The sequence below is a fragment of the Colletes gigas genome, unplaced genomic scaffold (genome assembly GCF_013123115.1).
Source record: "Colletes gigas isolate AHSC1104 unplaced genomic scaffold, ASM1312311v1 Colletes_gigas_Sc00014, whole genome shotgun sequence".
Taxonomy (NCBI): domain Eukaryota; kingdom Metazoa; phylum Arthropoda; class Insecta; order Hymenoptera; family Colletidae; genus Colletes; species Colletes gigas.
This window is the reverse complement of record NW_025106643.1, coordinates 3,574,638-3,584,477: the sequence shown is the minus strand read 5'-3', so window position 1 is coordinate 3,584,477 and position 9,840 is coordinate 3,574,638.

The following is a 9,840-nucleotide window of genomic DNA, read 5'->3' as shown; positions in this document are numbered from 1 at the left end:
CACAAGTACTCGATCGACCACTGAAACTTTTTAAATTCTTTTTAAATAATAATATAACACTACGTATTCTCCAGAAAAAAGGAAGAAGGAAATTTGTCACGTCGAGAATCGCTGATACTATTGTTAAAATTTTGTAAAAAATATGAGAATGGAACGATAGAGAAGGGAAAGGGTTAAGTCTGTGGGCGAGACTGTTTCGAGACTTAACATCGTTATTACCGGAGATCTCGACTGCTGATTATTCCGCCTCTAACCTTTCGCCGGTCCCGTCGTCGTCTGGATGCCTCTATCGCTTCTTAGCCGTCTCGCTTTCGCCCCTTTTCGTTTTCCCTTTCCTCCGCGTTTCCACCGGGAGCATCCCCCGGAGCGTCGAGTTTTAATTACACATATTTTTTGTACGAGCCGCTCTCAAGACTCGCGGTATGCGCCGGAAGGGCTCTCACACGACGGCGACGTGAATATTCTGAATTTTTGACGGACGCTCGACACTTCTGGCATAGCCATCTCGACGCCGCGCGGCCACGAAATCTCGTATCCCCGCTTGTCGCGAGAGAAAAAAAAAAGCATTCGGGGTGCCTAGCTTCAAGTCCCCCGAAGTTTGTTTCGGTAAGCACGGGAGTTTCCGTCGCGATGGCTGCGAACGACGAGTTTCAAGTGCTGCCCCCGGACCAGCGATGGGACCAATAGCAGACTCATTACCACTGTATCCTCGCTTCAAACGTCTTCCTCCGTCTGACTTTCACGATTTAATGTACCCTCCTCCAATTAACGTTTATTAAATCATCGACATTCTCGTTGTCCATATAACCACTACAGTCGATGATTCGCTATAAGCGAAAAGAAACTTATTCCTTATGAATTCTTTCTCCATTTATTTTTATCAAATGTTGTTTAATATAACTATATTACTAGACTAGTGGTTTTCTTTTTAATTTAATTTATTTTGTTTTATTTCTATTTAAATTTATTTAAGAAAAGTGGTGATCACACGAAAACTGGGGTTTCTTAATTTATTCAAATTGAATTTAATAAATTTTTTATTCAAAATCAATTAATTTATTCAAATATAAACCGTTCAATATATCTCAATGTATGAAGAAATGCTTCCATACCACTTTTTCTGATTTATAGTGAATCACTCAATGGTGATTATAGTGTACGAATCCGGATAAAAGTAACTTTGCTTTTTCCTTTTCCCTTTTCACTTTTATTTCCATAAAGAATAAATGTTATTTATTAAATGTTGTTTCTCCAATTAAGGTTTATTAAATCATCGACATTCTCGTTGTCCATATAACCACTACAGTCGATGATTCGCTATAAGCGAAAAGAAACTTGTTTCTTATGAACTACAGTGGATGATTCGCTATAAGCGAAAAGAAACTTCTTTCTTATGAATTCTTTCTCCATTTATTTTTATCAAATGTTGTTTGATATAACTATATTACTAGACTAGTTGTTCTTTTTAAATTTAATTTATTTTATTTCAATTTTATTTTGTTTTATTTCTATTTAATTTTATTTAAGAAAAGAGATGATCACACGAAAACTGAGATTTCCAACGTGTCACGACCATTGACAAGTTATATATTCAATTTATTCAAATATAAACCCTTAAATAACTCAATGTATAAAAAAATGGACCACTTTTTCTAATTTATAGTGAATCACTTAATAGTGATTATAGTGTACGAATCCCAGTAAGAGTAACTTTGTTTTTTCCTGTTCCCTTTTCACTTTTATTTCCATAAAGAATAAATGTTATTTATTAAATGTTGTTTCTCCAATTAAGGTTTATTAAATCATCGACATTCTCGTTGTCCATATAACCTCTACAGTCGATGATTCGCTATAAGCGAAAAGTTGTTTCTTATGAATTCTTTCTCCATTTATTTTTATCAAATGTTGTTTGATATAACTGTATTACTAGACTAGTTGTTTTTTTGTTAATTTAATTTATTTTATTTCAATTTTATTTTGTTTTATTTCTATCCAATTTTAATTAGGAAAAGTGATGTATCACACGAAAACTGGGGTTTCTTAATTTATTCAAATTGAATTTAATAAATTTTGTATTCAAAATCAATTAATTTATTCCCATAAATTTAATAAATTTTTTATTCAAAATCAATTAATTTATTCAAATATAAACTCTTAAATAACTCAATGTATAAAAAAATGGATCTGTGGATTTCTAAACAAAAATTAAACTGTCTGTATGTTATAATATTTGAACCAAAAATAACATAAAATTAAGTTAATTAAACTCTAAAAGTATCAATTGGTAATTCTTTGTCTGTTAAATACAAATAAAATCACAGAAAACGACAAAATGTATTGCTTCACTTTTAAGTCACCCAAAAAAATGATTGCAAAACTTGGAGTTTCTATTTTAAAATGATTTTAAACAATAAACTTGATTTTAAAATTATTTAAAACTTGATTTGCAATAAAGTAAATACAATTTGCAGAAGGGTTAATTTTTAATGCAATGATTTGTAGGATCAATTTACCACAAAATGATTCTCAACCTTGATTTTTTCATTTTAAAATGATTTTGAACAACAAATTTGATTTTAAAATAATTTTGAACAAGAAATTTGATTTTTAAATGATTTTTAACAACAAATTTGATTTAAAAATGATTTTGAACAACAAATTTGATTTTAAAATGATTCTGAACAACAAATTTGATTTTAAAATGATTTTAAAACTTGACTTGCAATAAAGTAAATACAATTTGCAGAAGGGTTAATTTTTAGTGCAATAATTTGTAGGATCAATTTACCACCAAAATGATTCTGAAACTTGACTTTTTCATTTTAAAATGATTTTGAACAACAAATTTGATTTTAAAGTAATTTTAAAACTTGACTTGCAATAAAGCAAATACAATTTGCAGAAGGGTTAATTTTTAATGCAAAAAGGTAAATATGCTTTGTGAAAGGATTAATTTACACTGAATAAATGTCAATATGATCTGTGAAAGGGTTAATTTGCAAAACTTAATAAGAAATTTAATATTGCAAAACCAAAATCTACTCCATTTATGTTTCATTAACTGCGTAATCCGAGTTAATTGGAACACCATACAAGTTTTCGTTGCAATTGAAAGTTTGAACAAAACACGTTCAAAAAAATTGTGAGAATTCCACAAAAAAAAATAGAAAATCCAAAACTCAATGTCTTCGACGTATTTGCAAGGATATAATAATTTAACCTATATTCCTCCATTATCTGAAATGAATTTGATGATATTTCAACACGTGTACGAAACAATGGAGTAATTTAATACATTCTTAAAGGTAACAGCGACAACAATATTCGACATATTTAATTGCACGGGAAATAATTAAAATCAAACAAGTCTATCGAAAGAAACAAATTGAAATTCGCTTCTTCCATAATTAACAGACACACGGATTATTAAATTCAACCACGTCTCGAACATTTTTATAATTGACTCCAGCTATACTATAACAATATCCCCGCGCAGAATTGTCTGTAGAAATAAAATAAAATCGTGTACAACGAAACCTTATCTCGAGTACAATTGTTTACCATTTTACGGGACACCATATTTTACGCAAACCGTATTTCACAAAAAGGACATAGATAGTCTTATTACGTAAGATCCACGATTAACGGTAATCTTCGTGGCTGCAATAATTTTTCAAGAGTGCTACTTAACTTTCGTAATTAAAGTATACACGTAAACTGCGCATGCAATATAAATGAAAAAGTTATCTCCTGCTGTTTATTCGCCGCTCAGGTGGTACACACTGTACGTTACGAGATTACTATCGTAAGTAATGCTGTAAGTCTCTGCACTCCATAGTAATAAAGCAACGTACGGGGGCGTAACGCATTCGTGCATTTCGAAACGCGTTTCACACGCCAAACAATAACGAATAAGTATCAACCTACAACCAAAATGGAACGTCGTGCATTTATTCGAGATTTTACCGCGTATCTCGAAAAGGATTTGCTTCTACGCGCCATTCAAGATAATTCGAGGCTTCGATGTACTTGAATTTAGACTCTACGCCATTGGATACAGCGCTGACGTCTCCAGAATGTGTGTAATTTTGGAAAATCTCGAAAATTTTCTACGTCTGCCACGTTTCAAACGGATCCAATCAAAATTTTATTCCATTATTCATACGGTGACGATAATGGACGTAAGTGGTATTGTAATCTACTTGAGTTTAGTCGAATTTTAGTTGGATTTTGTAACAGTTTCGCTGAAGAAATTAATAAGGATAAAAAGATATGTGCATTTTGTGATAAACCAATTTGTAAAAAAGGTTTTAAACTGTGAAATTTAGACGTGTTCAACCTTGTGACTGTGGCGCGCCCTAGGAAGAATCCATCGACATAGATGGCGCGATCGTCGCGTGCCTGTCGCTACGACTGGTGACCAAAAAAGTACCCAGAGATTTAAGAGACCATTCTTACGCTTTAAAAAAATAATAAATGCAAATATATTAAAATATCCATTATTTATCCAATTCCATGTCGAATCAATTGGTAAAACAGTATTATATAGATATATTGAGCAGTCAAAGGGTTAAAATATTTAATTTAGAAAGAAGTGACCCTTTAAACAAATCTATTTAGTGATATTTGCCTAAATCGAACCAATTCTAAGCTTTGAATAAAAATAGAAAAAATGGGAAACCGATGAATGAAAAATAATTATAATCGAAGTTTGCCAGCGTAAATAATTTGTTGACGAATCCGATAGAATAAATTCTGTGACTGTAACGGTTCGAAAATTTTATACATTTTCGGTAATCCGTCCATGCATTTATAAAATATTTTTCGAAATTAGAAGAGCAACGTGACAGAATTTATGCGACTCGTTCGAACGCATTGTTTAAAATTCGAAATCGGTGGTTATCGGGGAAAAAGCAAAACAATAACTGGGCCAAGTATCCATTCTTCAACGATTTTTGTTATCTATCGCTGGCCCCCGCTGGAGGGGCGCTTTTATTTATGGCGTTTCGAATTTGTTTTAATTTTATCCGACGAACCGGACTTCCGACATCGCCATTCCGACACCGACCGACCATGAAATCCCGTTTCCGGCGCTAACTGTGTGTCGCGAAAATATTTACCTGCTGCCCGTTGGTCAAGATTTTTCGAAAGAGAATAAATGTCACACGGTCGAACAAGTGTACTTCGAAACGTATTTTTTTAACGCCTTTGTTTAACATATCAATCCACGAAAAGCACTTTTGTTTCTGTAAAAAAATAAATGTCATTTAAACGGTCATATACAGGGTGTTCTGTCATACTCAAGAAAAATTTTAATTGAATTTGTTGATGGAGGCTTCGTTGAGAAGTTATTAATTGAAATTAATTTTTTTCTCGAAAATGCGTAGGATTTCGGGGGTACAACATTGGACCAAAAATGCTTGTAATTAACCCCTACAACTGAAAATATTTTTTCCAGAACAATTTGAAATTTTTCAATTTCGCCGAAAAATTTAGGCACCTACCCCCTATCTATCTTAATTAGAAATTTGTTTTTCATTTTTAATAATCTTGTTTAATACCCTACAGAAAAGTTGTTTAATACTTTTTTGTAGCTATCTGTGAGCTCTACTTCAGAAAAAAGTTTCATCGAAATATATTCACTATTGCAGGAATTATGGCTGTTCGAAAATTGGACCATTTTTATGTAGTTCTTCTCATTTTATGGGGTCAAGGAACAACTTTTTCATTATTGTTAGAATTTCTACATATTCTACACCAACATACGCGTTGTTTACCATTTGAAACATTAAAATCCTCCAATCCGTTCAGAAGTTATGCCATTTTAAAGATTCGCATGAAATTTCGGGGAACCATTTTCGGTAAGGAATTTTTTCTAGAAAATGCGTAGGATTTCGGGGGTATGTCTATTCACCAAAAATGCTTGTAATTGACCCCTGTAACTGAAAATATTTTTTCCAGAACGATATGAAATTTTTTTTTTTCGTCGAAAAATTTAGGCACCTTCTTGAATTTTTTTCTCGAAAGTACGTAGGATTTCGGGGGTATATGTATTCACCAAAAATGATTGTATCTGACCCCAGAACCTAGAAATAATTTTTTTAGAACGATTCGAAATTTTTCTTTTCGCCGAGAAATTTAGGCATCTATACCTCCCTGATTTTTCTTAAAAATTCGTTTTTCATTTTTAATAAGTTTGTTTGACGCTGTAGAGAAAAGTTGTTTAATACTTTTTTGTAGCTATCTATAAGCTCTACATCAGAAAAAAGTTTCATCGAAATATATTCACTATTGCAGGAGTTATGGCTGTTTGAAAATTGGACCATTTTTATGGGGTTTTTCTCTCTATACGGGATGATGGAACAACTTTTTGAATATTTTTGGAATTTCTACATATTCTCCACTAAAATACGCGTTGTTTGCCGTTTTAAACATTAAAATCGTCCAATCCGTTCAGAAGTTATGACGTTTTAAAGATTCGCATGAAATTTCAGTGATACATATCAACGCTGTGGTCAGACATGTCATTTTCGGTAATGAATTTTTTTCTCGAAAATGGTTAGGATTTTGAGGGTATGTCTATTCACCAAAAATTAATGTAATTAACCCACGCAACCGAAAATAATTTTTTTAGAACGATTTGAAATTTTTCAATTTCACCAAAAAATTTCAGCACTTACTCGAATTTTTTTCTCGAAACTGGTTAAGAATTCGATGGCATCTCTATTCACCAAAAATGATTGTAATTGACCCCTGCAATTGAAAATAATTTTTCCAGAATGATTTGAAATTGTTTAATTTAATTTTTTAATAACTTCTTAACGAAGCCTCAGTCAAGAAATTAATATTCTTGATTTTCGTCTTATTTCGAGTCACCAAAGAAGAATCAGTATTTTAAATAGTAGTAGACTGGATATTCTTCGTATTATACGAGGACATCTCGAGCTATTTTAACTATCATTCGAAATTGAACGAATAATTATTATAAAATTACTAACAAATTGTACTGATTAAACCTCTAAATTCGACAAACTAATTAAGCTTCTCCAAACCCTTTGATTCATCTAAATTTTAATAATTTTGAAACCGATAGTGATATTCGATGAAACTCGAACCCCAGAGAATTGGCATAAATGATTGCTATTATTAATTGACGTTTAATATTAGTAATTATGAATTCTAGAATAAACAGTAGTAATAATATATTGCTAACAATATATATTCTCAAAGTACTTTCACCACAGCCACCATTCAGAAGTGTAATCAAATAATGAATGCTCACAAGAACACAGATAAGGGTACAAAATTAAAAATAAACAAATACATATATATATATATATATATATATATATAACAGTAAATTATATTATATTCATTCAATTTTTTACCACGAATCGTTCAAAATTATATTCGAGTTCCATAAACAAAAAATTAAAAATGTCGAATAAGCATGGAACCAAAACTATACATTTTATATCCAAACACGGGAACAGGGGATAGCCTGGTTATTAAAGAAGCGTGAAAATTTCAGTTCTGGACAAAAGGATTGTTAGAAAAAAATGAACAGTTTTCCCCTTCTTCTAAAAACTTATCTTTACGTTCACTCCACTAAGCAGAGCCCATTTTCCCTCGTTCTAATATCCAAAACGAAACAGTCATTTAAATTGCTAAGCTATACTCGACCTGTACAATGATCAGAAAATAAAAGACCAAGCGAAACTTCGCAGAAATTCGATGAAACGTTCGCTGAAAAGCAAATACCAGCTTCGTACCCTCAAAACATTTTCAATTTACGCCACAATTTACAGGGACGTCTTTTATACAGCTGCACTGTGTTCCCTTGGAATGTTCAAACGTTGCCAACAAATAGTCATGAAATTCTATTTCCAACGCGAAACGGTAGGACGTTTCAGCGTAGGCGGGATTCGAAAGAACGTGATAAGCATCTGTTTACAGTTGCGTCGATGATCGCGCGCCTCGTCGGTTCGATTTTCTGCCGCTAGAGCGCCACTGTCGAGTCATTAAATATTTTCATCGTCATTGACGGTGCACGGGAGACGTGGCTCCACTGGAAATCCCCGATGTGTCGATTTCTGTTTCCACTTGGACAATCGACCGGTCCATTCACTTTGGCATCGTCAACAATTCCGGGGGAATCTCGAATGAAAAATCATAGTAGCTTGCTGAATCAATGCCAAAAGTGTACAGTAACGGGCAAAAAGTTTGAGACCACCTTCTCGATTGAGAGTCTTTTAGATCCAAGAGGAAATTCCAATTTAGAATCTCATTTTTTTTTGTTAGAAAAAGAGTATTCTTAATTTTGACACTTTGTGTACGTATTTGTTTATGTTTTAGGAACGTTCACAATTTTTTTTCAAGTGAAATAATTAAAATTGAATGTAATTTCAAATTTTTTATAGGTATTTACCTCTTTTTACATTTATTTACTTTCTGTTTATAGTTCTTTTTATATATATTGTTTATTCATGAATATTCTGAAGATGTAATCGAAATTTTATGTTTTTTGTTTTCCGTATATTTTATATTGATTTAATTAATTGTAATTTGTTTTGTCCCTTTTATATTGTTTTTGGAGAATCGTCTCCTAGAAATAAACTGTTTCGTGACAATTTAATCTCGCGATGGACAAACTTTTTCACGAGTGGAGCAATATAATTGATTATAAAAAGCAATAAAATCTTCTTTCTATTCTCTTTTTTTCAAATTTTAAATGTAAAAAGAAATAAGTATATTTTAATAATTTTATGCACGTTTATTATGGCGAGCTCCATTTTTCGCACATGTAAAAGCTTTTAGAATCAACTTCTACATAAATTCTCACTACTATATTTTACATACGTAAAAATGTATTTTCTCTATGGAAATTTTCGGAAATGTAAAAAATGGAAAACGACCTTAAATCGGTTGGATAAAAATTTTAAGCAGACAGCAGTTTGTCCATCATTGACTGAGTCAATTTTAATTACATATTTATGATATTTACTAACTATCGATAAAAATTACGTTTTTTAGTATTATTAAATATTTCAACTACAAATGACTAGATTATTAAAAGAACTATAACATGTTTCAAAAATGCAAATTCAAACGTGTTCAGAAAATAATATATCGTGGCGACACTTCCCACACTCGCCACCAGAGGGCTACGCTCCACTTGTACCTTTCTCACAAGTACTTGATCATCCACTGAAACAATCATTTTCCACGTTGATCTTTTTAAATTCTTTTCTGCAACGTTAATAATAATATAACGTCAACACTTAAGGTAAGCAAACTAGCCCAAGAATCCGAAAATTTAAAGAAAAATAAAATGAATTATTCGTTCATCTCTTTCTAATGTTAGCGATCTTAAGAATGACTCAAATATGACATAGTTATAGAAGTTCTGGTACACAAAAGAATCCTTATATACGTGATGACACCTGCTGATACTCGCCACCAGAGGGCTACACTCCCACCTATGCCTTTCTCACAAGTACTTGATCGACGAAACAATCATTTTCCTCATTGATCTTATTAAATTCTCTTCTGCAACGTTAATTAAACTAAATAAAAACAATAACAATATAACGTCAACACTCAAGGTAGGCAAACTAGTCAAAAAATCCGAAAATTTAAAGAAAAACAAAATGAAATATTCGTTCATCTCATTCTAATGTTTGCGATTTTAAAAATGACTCAAAGATAGCATAGTTACAGAAGATTTGGTACACGAAAGAATCCTTATATACGTGACGACACCTCCTGATGCTCGCCACCAGAGGGCTACGCTCCCACCTGTACCTTTCTCACAAGTACTTGATCGACAAAACAATCATT